Source organism: Myxocyprinus asiaticus, chromosome 31 (genome assembly GCF_019703515.2).
Source record: "Myxocyprinus asiaticus isolate MX2 ecotype Aquarium Trade chromosome 31, UBuf_Myxa_2, whole genome shotgun sequence".
In the NCBI taxonomy this organism is placed as follows: domain Eukaryota; kingdom Metazoa; phylum Chordata; class Actinopteri; order Cypriniformes; family Catostomidae; genus Myxocyprinus; species Myxocyprinus asiaticus.
Window position 1 is genome coordinate 10,386,574 of NC_059374.1, and position 13,297 is coordinate 10,399,870.

Genomic DNA, 13,297 nt, shown 5'->3' on the forward strand with positions numbered 1-13,297 from the left:
TTGATGCGAATCATGAATGCAGCTTCAAGATTGCTGTAGGAAAGCAAATAGCCACAGTCTGCTGGCTGATTAATTTTGTGGATGAGAGTTTAAGAGATTTAATGCCTATTGCAATGAATATGCAACCTAGTTCTTTCAATTAGTCAAACTAATATATATATATATATATATATATATACACACACACTGAACAAAAATATAAACGCAACATGTAAAGTGTTGGTCCCATGTTTCATGAGCTGAAATAAAAGGTCCCAGAAATTTTCCATACACACTGATTAGATTAGATTAGGGCCTAATGAATTTATTTCAATTGACTGATTTCCTTCAATGAACTGTAACTCAGTAAAATCTTTGAAATTGTTACATGTTGCATTTATATTTTTGTTCAGTATGTATATGTGTGTATAATTAATATATATATATATGCATAATTTGTACTATTATTTGGACTTTGACAGAAGTTTATGTTTTGGTCAAACGGCTTCAGAATCTGTGCAATGTGTGATTAGATTTAAATATTTCTTTTGATCATAAAGAACAGAAAGGATATTTAAAAAGACATTATTCAATGACAAATGGACAAAATCTGTGGATCTCGTCTGTGGACACACATTACATGGTGAGAGTCACAAAAAAATTAAGGTCAAGGTCAAATTTATTTATATAGCACATTTAAAAAAACACGAGTGCTAACCAAAGTGCAGCACATCAGGCATAACAGCAAATAAAATACATTTTAATAGTAACATTAATATGTTAAAAAAGAAAATAAAAATATAACAATTAATTACACAATTAGAAAACAAACCAGATAGGACTTAGCCAGAAAATAGGCAAGTAAACATTGAGAAAAAAGGCCAAAGGCCAGAGCAGATTATAGATAAGCCTGAAAGAAAAAGTAAGTTTTAAGGGACGATTTAAATGAGTTTATTGTAGGTGAGAATCTGATAGAATGGGGCAAACTATTCCAAAGTCTTGGTGCCATTACAGAAAAGGCTACTTTCAGCACAGACTAAAAAGATCTCAAACACTGGTGAGTAAAATCTCAAAAATTACCAACCAGTGGCTAATCACAGACATTTTTAGTCGCATATGCGAGTGATTTACTTGCATTGTAGAGATTTGTGCAGAGTAAAAGAGAAATCTTGGGATTTTAAGAATCGACATCGGGATAGTTCAAATAAAGATTGCCATTAGGCGGAAAATCAATATTTTGCCCAGCCCTAGATCCAAACCAGTGAGAGAGACCCAGCGTGTCCACAAGAGAAATGGGCTCAGTTTCAGTTTCTTTCACTAATAGAAGCATCTCTGCCTGCACTGAGGAACATTGCTTTCAGACTTGCACTTATTTAGACAACTAGGGGTGTAATGATCCATTGATCTGGATCGATGCATCAATCAAATAACCAACTATGCGATGTCATCGATGTTTACGTGTTGCATCGATGTATTTTTTTATTTTTTTAAGATGCACGTTTATTTTGACACTTTAATACCAGCGACGTCCATACGTATTTCTGTCAGGCGATGCAGCAACCTTATGATGTTCATCTCGCTTTATAAGCGTTAAATATGCTTCTCATGTGGCCACACAGATGTGCATGGAGTGATTGAAGCCTAAAGTTGCGCTCTGCTCCATCCATGTTCGCCCATCAACAGGGCAGTGAGCTCAGGTTCAGTGCAGAGCAGCTAACATGCGTGATTACATTGAGCTTACCTCGATATCGTGGCGCATTTGAATTCTACATGAGAATTTTCTATTTTAAAGCACTATGGAGCATTCCAACCTTGTCAAATGGCTAAAGAGCCACGATATTCTGAAAAGCGCTGATGACGGAAAGAGAAACCACCTGCCCTGCACCAGCATCAATTACAAGACTTTTCCCATTTTCACCTCCTTACTAATATTCATCACATTAAACTGTAACAGAATTTTTCAATAAAACTGTGGAAGTTGTAGCCTAGAAAAAAACACGGATAGCACATACTCTCCTGCCGTGGGTATGTAAGTATTTTGGACTGAAAGACAAATTGTCACTGTAGTGTTTACCTACTTTTATAATTCTTTTGTATTATTTATTTCAACAACTGAAGTACCTTAATTAGTTGTGGATGTCCCAAACTGGATACGGGATTTGCACTTTTCAGAGTGCTGAATAAAATATTAAAATTATATGTAAATTTTGGTTGCATTTGTGAGAAAAAAAAAAAGAATTGTGTAAAATAGGCATATAATATCGATATATTGATTGCAGGATCCTGAATCGAACTGCATTGAGATCGCATCGTGGAAGACTTTGAAGTATTGGCAAACACTGGATTGCTTGCTAAGAGAATCGATATAAGATCAGATTGTGATGAAACTGGCGATTTACATCACTATAGACAACCTGCTTCTTTACTGAAATGCTGGACATGATGTAAATACACACAGTTGAATATAAATATCGATACATGATTTTAAAGTATTGGTACAATATTGTGAGAAAAAGTACCGCAATATTTCGAATGTATCGACATAGCCCTAATTATGACTGAAATATACCCATTTGAATCAATATTGGAATCGAATCGAACCAAGAGCTTGTGAATCAGAATGGAAAAAGGAAATCTGTATCAAATCCCAGCCCTAATCAAATCACCCTGCTAAACATTGGCCATTGGAATTTCAGTCAATCACTACTTGTTTCATTACATGCAATTTCTCTCCACACATGCGACCTTAAGACACAGTCACCCTGCCGTAACCCTCCCCTGCTCCTCTCCATTGTCATTCTCTTCCGTCCTTCAGTTCGCCTGCCATAAATCCCCGAGCTCTTCATCTGTCAGCCTGACCTCTAGTTCTCTCCCCCATCCCTCGGATTCTTTTATCCTTCTCTGCCTCTCTCTGCTCATCACTGTCCTCGATTGCTTCTATCAGTCTCCATCATCGATGGAGTGAAGAGCATTGACCTGGAAGAGGTGATTCTACCCCAGTCTGAGACTGACAGCACAAGGGGGGTTGAAAAAACAGGCCAGCTTTGATCATTTTAGGGTAGTTGAGGGGGGTGGGGGTCATTGGTCCAGACTGTAAGGTTATAAAATAGCACGTTATGAAAAAGCATGTGAGCCTGTGAGAATCTGAAAGAATGATTCCTGGCTAGGTCTTAAAATGTAATTAAGGAAAAATTATTAATATAAATATTCTCATAATGTTATCTTAATTGCATCTTTCAGATGCTGTGCATCAGGGTCTACTCACTCAGAGAGGAAATAAAAGAGAGCAAGTTATTTAGGGTTTGATCAAAATGTTGACAGCACTGGTCAGGTCAGGTTATAGGGTCTCAATTACAGGCCTTCAAAATGAATTCTCCTCCAGACCTCTAGGGTCTATAAGGGCCTTTACAGAAGTCCATACAGACTAAATATGTTGTGCTTATTGTTTAGTGAACTAAATTATGAGTTATGCTGGGTGGTAGACTGTTTTGAGCTATAATCCATTAGCCGATTATATAGCCCAAGCAGCATGTTAAAGGGATCCACTTTGCAGGACTTTCCTCTGGTGTCGAGGGGGTGTCGCATCCTCCAAGGCAGACCACTCCCTCTGCTTTCTGTAACCTTCTCCATCTGTCACTTGTGCGGCTCAGTCCATCTCCATGGCAACAGAGAGGTCATCAACCTTGTTGTGCGGGACAGAGACCAAGACATGCGCAGCAGTAAAGCGCGACAATATTAACGTCCAAAGTATAAAATAAGTTTGACAATGTATATCTGAGGCTTATAAAGCCTTTAGACCAGCACCCCCCCGTCACTTCTCCTGTCAGAGCTGTAAGGAGCTGTAAGGAAACCATTAGCTCTCCAGGAGGCCTCTGCAACTATAGTCGAACTGATTAGCGTGGGCTATGCAGGGGACAAGAGGAGGAGGAGGGTAACATTTGGTCTTATGAAGGAGCGTATGTGTGCGTGTCTAAAATGCAAACAGCCAAACTCACGCTGTCATACTGGGTCAATGAAAATAGAAAGCACAATCAAATGCACTCGAGAAACACTCTACATTCACTACTGAAAAGTTCTAGATAGCCTCACCTGGATAGTCCATTCAACTCATGGAAGTGTGTAAACACTTTTAGCCACCAAAGCTTGATTTCACTCATCATTTTAAACTGCATTCAATTGTAATTCATAATGCAATGCAAGTACATGATGATTCTGAGTGTGGCCATAATGGTCACTTCAACAAACATTAGACTAAACTGTCCATTAGGGCTGGGCAAAAAAAATAATAAAAACAATTCTGGATTCAAGCCAATCTTCATGTGAATGATCCTTATTGTTAACCCTTTAAGCTCTGAAGGAAAAAATTATTATCAAAATGTTAATAACTGCAGTCTTGTCCAACACAAAATAGGTATTGTTTTAAAGCTTAGAAGCTTTACTTTCCAATGAATGCAGGCATTATGACCAAAACTGAACAAGTGCTTTGAAATTTGCAGACAAATCAGAAGTGTTCCATTTTGATAACTTATTAAAAATTTTGCACTGTACATATTATTGTAATCTGTAAAAACATCAATCTCATCAAAAAGACGTGTGTAATATTTTGTGTAATATAGCGAGTAATAGCTAAGTATATGTCTTTGATATACATTTTACATATAAACAATATAATAAGCAATATAAACCATCGGATTGGGTTTAGATTGCTTCAACCAGTTGTGACAGTCCTCCATATTTGGACAGAGAGTTATGTGGTCAATGACTGTAATTGCATATGGCCACCAGGAGATGATGACTCAAAGATGACACAAATGGCACAGAAAGAAACTCATTCTGTGAAATCTCATTACTAAAATCATGTCTGCATGCTATACAAATCTTTAGTCATTGTTGTGTTTGCATGTGTAATTATTTCTTAATTTACAATTATTATGTTATACTTGTTCGGTGAGGCTTTTGGACACTTCATTGGAGCTTCCTTATTTACACCTTAAAACTTGCGATTTTATGTCTCGTGCTGTAGATTTAAAAGAAGGCATGAATGCTCCTGAACATTGCCTTCATCTTGCTTCTAGATTTAATGCTACCTGAGACTTCTGATAAGCAGCGGGACTAGAAAATACAAGCCGTTCTATGTGAACACCTGCGACCTTACTGACTGAAGGCCTACAGAGCCCCCTTGAGGTCAAAACTAAACATGTTACATTATTTTATAAGCTGACACAAACTGATAGAAAGGAAAAAGCACCCGCCAGAATGACGTGTTACACTGTAAAATTCACCAGCCAAATAGAAAATGTACCCACATTTGGTGCTCCGTGAGTGTTCATTTCAGACCCTGGCCATAAACTTCGTGTTTTTAATATGCCATATTAAGTTGAAAATAGTTTTGAAGACCTGTGTTTTGTTTTATTCAGCTAAGCTCTGTCTAGCTGTTTGTAAGTAAGAACTCAACTGGTGTGTGTGCGCTTCTCCAGAGTGTTTAGCGCTGTCTCTGCCCCCGACCGAAAGTCACGGTGCAGTTGAGGTTAAAATGAGGCACTTATAATGGAAGTGAATGGGGCCAGTTTTTAAAGGGTTTAAAAGCAGAAATATGACACTTAGGCTAATAATTTTATAAAAGCACTTGCATTCATTCTTCCGTTAAAACTTGTGTAGCTATTATTTGCGCTGTAAAGTTGTTCAAATCATGAATTTTATGGTTGTTTTAGGGTTGTTAATAGGAATGTTAATGAATATCGACAAACTGCTTAATTGTCATTAATACTTTGATCGTTTAAGCTTATTGATTGTCGATTTATCAATTTCAACACAAATGCGTTCAGTATAGGGCTGAAACGATTAGTCGACGTTATCAACTATGGCAGTTCGTCATCATGGCAATGAGGTAGTAAAATTACTTTACACAGAAAAGGTTAGTAAGAGATTTTATTACCCTAAAATCTGGTTAACACACATATTGTTTTGGTCCTGTGTAGGGATGCACCAATATATCTGTCGCCGATATTTTTCGGCCAATTACTGACCAAATTAAAACCATCTGCAAATCGTTTTTTAGCATGAAAATGCCGATATGAAAAAAACGATGGTTCATTTATAATTTATCATCAACACACTTTGTAAAAACTCTTTTAATTCAAATGCACAATCCAGAAATAATAATAGCCACAGAATGTAGAAGGATTGGCTAAGAACATGTATCATTTCATTTTTAATCAATCATTCTCGTTCTCACATTAATGAGGAAGACCTGTCGTTACAGATGCGACAGCTGTGAAAGTGGCACTTACCTATAGGCTACATGATGAGGTAAAACCATCCAAAACGCTTTGAAATCAGCAAACTTTGACTTCTGAGACATTGGTGTTATATCCACTAAGGCTGCACAATTTATTGAGTTAAGATTGAAATCGCATCACGGTCTTGCACGATTATGAAAGCTTTAAAGGCTGTTTAAAAATAGACTGCAATCAGAGCTTCATTCAGCATTGCAAGCAGCATCCTCTAGTGTTCTGGATGGCATTTCCATTATTCATTACACCACTATAGAACTTAAAAGGGTGTTTTGTTCCTTTGGTAACTTTTTATTTTTTCATGATGTTGTTGACATTTCTGTGGAATTTGCCCAATATATGCATAATATTAATTTGTGATGTTCTATTATATACAGTACAAACATGTAAAATGTGAGTTCTGTTGATTTGAACTGCAAAAACGGAAGAGCAAAAATGTTTTAGAAGCACAAAATAACCTTTGTTTTTCACAACAATCATTATGCAATGACATTTAGTTATTTTTCAATATTTTTTATCTTCTATTTATCTTTCATTGTGGCTCTCTTAAAAATGTTGGCATGTCATGTGTTCAACATATTCAATCCATGTTCAATGGAAATTATTTATTGTTAGAACAGAGAACAAGCTTTTTTACCTCTTTGTACATATTTAAAACATAATTCCAAAGTAAAACTGTGATCTGATTACAAAATAAGGTAAGTGTCAAAATACCGGTATCGGCCAATAGTTTTTTTGTTAAAATCATAATAGTATCGACTAGGGGTATAAAGGTTCAAATTTCTCACAGTTCGGTTTGTATCACAGTTTTAGGGTCACGGTTTCGTATGGTTTGGTATTTGTTATGTTCAGGAGTAAAAAAATAAAAACAATATGACTGCCAAATCCAAAGTAAAAATATTCTATTTGATAAAAGACACATCAAGAGATTTGCCCTCACTACAAATCACCATGGTTTTACTACAGTAACCATAGTTTAAACATTGTATTTGTAGTAAAATCATAGTAACCACAAAATGAACATGGTTACTGTCATGGTTACAATACTATAGTAAAATCAAGGTTACTATATGGAAACTACAGTATTACTACATAAAACCATGGTCAGTTCTATCAAAACCATGATTTCTGCTAAGAAATTCATGGTGACAACATTCCTTGTTATTACAGTCATGGTTACTACAATATTACAAGAGTAAAACCATGGTTAATTTTCGTTAGGGTCCTTAACTAAAAAAAATTAAAATTAAAATAAATCTTTCTCTAATTACTAACTCAACATTTTTAATTAATACCTGCATTATTACACTACATGCATTGACATAATGTACATTTCAAACTCAACGTATATTTAACATTCAGAATCTGTACATCACTATAGAAGAAATAAACTTGCTATTAAAATGAAAATGAGAATGGATGTCGTAATGCGACTCGAGTATTTTAATCATACGCGTAAATCCCATATCTTCATCAACGGAGTAGTGCAACATAACTTTGGCAATGAACACCCCAAGCACTTTAGTTCTTGTTTCATGTCTGTCCGAACTAGCACCGAGTGCCTGTTTAAAGACGGAAGGGATTGTGTTTGTGTGCAGTTTCAGGCTCACCTGCGGCTCTGTGCGCACCACGCACTATATATTCCCGGGTGATGTCAGCGTAAATAGCTAAGCAAATATCGATGTATTACAGGTATACGGCTCTCGCGTCGAGTAAATGTCTGCAAACAGTGCCTGTTTTGGAAATGTATTTTGAAAATCGCTGTTGTAATTGCATAAAGAAAAAGTTCCCAGACTGGAGGCTTAAATGACACAGGAGCTTCTATCTTGCGGCTTGTTTTCTCCGCTTGCCATTTTGCCAACTAACACGTGCAGAACAGTGATGTCATCAACTGATTTAACATTAACAGTTAATCGGACAGCTTCTCTCTGTAGAAAGTTGACCCACATGAAACACAGGCAGTGTGTCCATCTACAGAGCCATACAGGTGCATTAGCGGAGGTTACAACTGCGCATGTCTATTTGGCGCTTCATTTTCTTCGCAAAAGTGTATGATGTTATTAAACTAGCGATGAACCGTGGAGCAAATGCTTACCGAACCATGGTTGGCAAACCGTATGGTTAGTTTTTTTACAGAGAACCGTTACAACCCTAGAATCGACCAGTCATTTTCATACCGGTGCATCCCTATTCCTGTGGTTATACTTTTGAAATAGTGAAAAATTTACCATTCCAGATTTACTTCCATTGTAAAGTCCTTACTGTAACCCAGTTTTTATTTATTAATTTTTTTTAAAGAAAAGGAGAAACAAGTAAAATAAATTTTTGTGGTAATCAACTTTATGCCACAAATGCTGTTGATTGAGCTTAACTTGTATTAAACCCGGCATATTCCTTTAACTTGTAACGTTCTGTTCAAACATCTGAAGGGTGATGTCACTAGCTAAAATGCTGTAAATCAGGTAACATCTTTAACCCTTGTGCGACCTTCAGGACATTTTTATCTTTTTAATTTTAGTTTTTTCAATCATTTTGGCTATGTTAATACCAACGGCATAAATTTTGCCAAAGGTGTGTATTTTTGGGGGAATTTTGATATTTTTCCTCAGTTCCTATAATACATCTATAATACACTGTGTACACAAAATAGTTACACTCAGGACCTTAAGGACAAAAATGTCCCCATTGAAACCCATTAAAACTGCAGCCATGGCTTCAAAATTTGAATGTTTAAAAGTTTCCACCAGATGGTGCCATTTTTCTCATGTTTAGCCTATGGAACAAATACATGCTTTTTTCCTATTTTCTGTTTGCTGTATTAGAGCACTGCAGGCCAATTGAATAAATGATGAAGCTAAAATTGTGTGGGTCTGTTGGTATTGATGTCAGAGTGTGCTTTGTATGTGTGTATTGAGAAATTTGTGTGTGTGTGTGTGTGTGTGTGTGTGTGTGTGTGTGTGTGTGTGTGTGTGTGTGTGTGTGTGTAAAAAAACAACAGTGTCATTATGTAAACACACTGGCATTTAAAGGGTTAAAATCCTGAAAATGAATGAATATCCGGTAGTTTTGATCAGGACTGATGTTGGTTAAAAAAAATGTACTAATTGAAAGTGGAAAATAATATTAATATATAATATTATTATGGCAGTTTCTTGACACAGACATTTTTGTCCTCTAAGGACCTCTGAGTAACTTTTTTAAATTGATGCACAAGGGTTAAATGAATAAGTGCGATGTTGGATTTGTGAGTTTGCAATCTCAAGGGGTAAATAATTGATTACAGACCTTGCGAAGATACTATGTAAGGTGCTGGATGTTTTTTAAACCTTGAGTAGTAAACTCAGCAAAACTCAGTGAAAAAGCAATTCGATCCAAAGTGTCCAATGTGTGCATACATTTGAGCAATCCCGAAACTTGACGCTAGGTCTCCTGCTTCCTAGAATGGAAAGTGCAGTGTTGCAACGTGAATGGAGAAGGTTAAGTTTAGTCTCTGAGGACACATATACATGTGCGAGATGTACAAACATACACCTACTTTCTGTTAGCACGCGCAGGCGTCAGAACGCTAACAGTATGTGTCCCATGGGGCATGTTACAGTGACACGAGAATACACACCACTGAGCAAGACAGCTGGGAAATGGCGCCAAAAAGAATTCATGTTTTCTCTGTCCATTCACTCTCTTTTGTGCATGTGCAAATACATACACACAAAGGCAGACTGCACCCTCTCATGTGACAGCCCTATAACAACAATGCAGTGTTATTAGGTCAACAGATCAATACATGTGAACTTCACATTCAATCGGAGTCTGAGTTTATCTACAAAACTCCAGCAAATACGCAACCTCAGAGAGGAATAAACAGACAAAGGTCTCTAAAGAGCCACCGCAGACACAAATACACACTCAAACAGGCAGGAAAAGTTGCTTAAGGTGCTGAATAGCAGGGGGACACCTGTCACACACACTGTGGGGGTCTCATTTCCCTCCTCCTCTTCTCCAATGGAAGGATTAAACATCCAGACCGTTTGTGCGGGACCAACAGATGTCTGCCTCAAATCTGACACAGCCTGGCCTGAAATCTCAGTACACTAAGCCAACAAAAACCCCATGACCTCACACTCCAGAGCTTTCTTTCCCAACTACACTCGCAAATACATCTTTGGCTAAGCCTTTTCGTGTTTTCTCTTGAATCTTTTCTTGAATGTTTACTTCAAAACTTAGCAAACAACCATTGACACTGCCGGAGCAACAGGGCTCAGGTGCTTCCCAAAAACATACAGTCTCATGGGGAATAGAAACCACAGACAAACAGAATTCATTTTAAGTGGCAAACTCGCCTGAATACATTGGCAAATCCTCTCAGATAAGCAGTGCCTGGATATCTTCACTAACAAAACAGTGGTACTACCATGTTTTTTGGACATGCACCATGATAAAACCATGTTTTTGGCCGTTATTGTGGCAGTACCGTGGTTTTCTTTGAAGTACCTCTTGTGCTACATATCAAAGTACCATCACGGTACTAGCACAACATGATCACACGGGAAGTCAGCATGCTGTTTCCGAAAGTTCCGGTACCCTAGGATCCGCAACAGTATGCCGACTCACTGACAGGCCGATCTCCCATCGGACATACGACACGACTGGAAGCACGTTGCATTAGTTGCACGGGAGACCACAGTTCAATCCCCATTCAAACGAGGAAGTAATCATGTTTGTTTAAACAATCACGAACATAGCAAGTAAAGACACTGACTACCACCCCTGGAGTCGCAAGTTCGAATCCAGGTCATGCTGAGTGACTCCAGTCAGGCTTCCTAAGCAACAAATTGGCCCGGTTGCTAGGGTGGGTAGAGTCACGTTGGGTTAAACTCCTCGTGGTCGCTATAATTGGTTCTCACTCTCGGTGGGGCGCGTGGTGAGTTGTGCGTGGATGCCACGGAGAATAGCGTGAAGCCTCCACATGCGCTAGATCTCTACGGTAATGCGCTCAACAAGCCACGTGATAAGATGCGCGGATTGACGGTCTCAGACGCGAAGGCAACTGAGATTGGTCCTCCACCACCCGGATTGACTACGCCACCACGAGGACATAGAGCGCATTGGGAATTGGGCATGCCAGATTGGGGAGAAAAGGGGAGAAGAAAAAAAACTATCACGAACGTGATGAGGTTGCAATTTGATCCATTTTGTCTCTACTAATAGTTAGTGTTAGATTTGGGTTTTGGTTGGGGGGGGGGGGGGGGTATACTAAATAAAATAAGCATTTTACACCCTGTTCAGCTGAAAACAATTATTTTCACAACTGGCTACAACTGTCACACTTGTTTATATGCTCTGAAACACTTAACACTTTAGCCTCTGGGGGCAGTGTTTTCAAATTCGGTCAACGTTTAACGATTTCAGCTAAAGTAAAATCAGCACCCTCTTACCGATTTTTATGTGAGATCAGGCTAATTAGCATCCAACCCCATTAGAGTACTTTTGTAAGGGTTCAAGCTTGTTTCTACACCAAAGACTTTGACAGATGATGATTCATTAACGGTTCTGACAAATTGTGGTGATAAAATTAGTCAAATTTATAAAATAATAATAATAATAATAATAAATAAATAAATACACTAAAGACCCCAAACTGACAGGAATACAGAACAATGATGTGCATCAGCTGAGAACAAACTGTGGAAAAAAACACCTCAGAGTTTTGTGTGACATTATCGCCTCAAGGCCAAACTTTTACGAGTCACCCTATGACAAATTCCCAGCTATTTCCAAAATGTTTCTGTTGAAGTAAAGTGACACCAAATACGAAAGAATGTTAAGGGCTTCTCATCGAAAACGAAGTTAATTTCGTCAGAACGCGTCCTCGGAGCAGCGGAAATGTGCAAAAGCTGCAGAACAAACCGACGAAGCAACGCCCGATATGAGCCGCTCCGCGCGCAGACACTCATTGACAGCTCGAGACTCACTGCGCGAGCTCGGCACTTCACGCACTTTAGGATGGGACAGTAAAAGCGCACCCTAAACGCTATTATCTGCATTTTATAAATGCATATAACACCACAAGTAGAATTTAAGGGAGAAAAACACTGACGCGAGACGTCACAGACATTATTATTTGTTAAAATTGTGCACGTTCACGTAGTTAATCCTGCTAGCTGCATGCTATAATCAAAAGAATCAGTCGCTGTTAGATTTGCCATTTGTCAATTACGCATACTTATTTCTACAAAAATAAATAAATAAGTCGTACATGTCTTTAACTCGCCTACTTAGAATTGCATTTAAACAACAAACCCTGCTGTCAAAACATGACACTTTTGTCAACAACAAACTGTTTATGCACATATTCCTATTTTAACTTTCTCAAATATGCCAGCACGCTCCTTACCTGCGATTGCAGTCGGGATTTCGGGTCGAAATGGTCTGTCGAAACAGCAAACAAACAACTTCTTGGTGTAAATGTATGACAGTGAAAGCGTAGTAACAGCTCGGGCCCTGCACTCACTTCCTGAGTACTGAACTCGGCACACAAGCTTGGCGGTGGTAGAGAGCCGGCGTCTCTGATTGGTTAAGCCTGTCCGTGACGCCAGACGTCAGATGGAAGATGATTGGCTATCCTGAGTGCAATGTAAAACAGACTGCCTCAAATCGTATTTGATCAATATAAAGGGCGCATACTATGCGGGGGTAATGAGATGAATAAAGTAATTAAAAAGCTTTATGGTGGGTTTAATTAGTGTATGCGGACAATAGAAAACAATGGGAGGTTGTGCGGTACTGCGACATTTTGGCGTGGTGCGATTCTAACGAGCAACTGGTAGCAATGTTGAATTGACCTTTAAATAGGCTATTAAATGTTTGTTTAGTTAAAAACGTGAGAAAGACTGTTTAAAAGCAACGTGAGGCCATTTACCAAATGTATTTATTTATTTATTTTTATTTATTTTTTTAACCATCTACATTTCAAAAGTTACTCAATGATTGAAACAATAGCAAAGAGCAATTTCCTGTGGAAAGTT

The 13,297-nt window shown here is 38.1% G+C and overlaps 1 protein-coding gene across 1 annotated transcript in view; it reads right to left on the minus strand.

Moving 5' to 3' along the window:
* Nucleotides 1–12,798, minus strand: part of LOC127421999 (transcription factor Dp-2-like) — a 76,952-nt gene extending 64,154 nt beyond the window's left edge. Inside the window, exon 1 of the mRNA XM_051665297.1 lies at nt 12,667–12,798. The gene's annotated coding sequence lies outside the window, so the exon portion shown is untranslated. The remainder of the gene's footprint in view (nt 1–12,666) is intronic.
* Between the last annotated feature and the right edge of the window lie 499 nt (nt 12,799–13,297).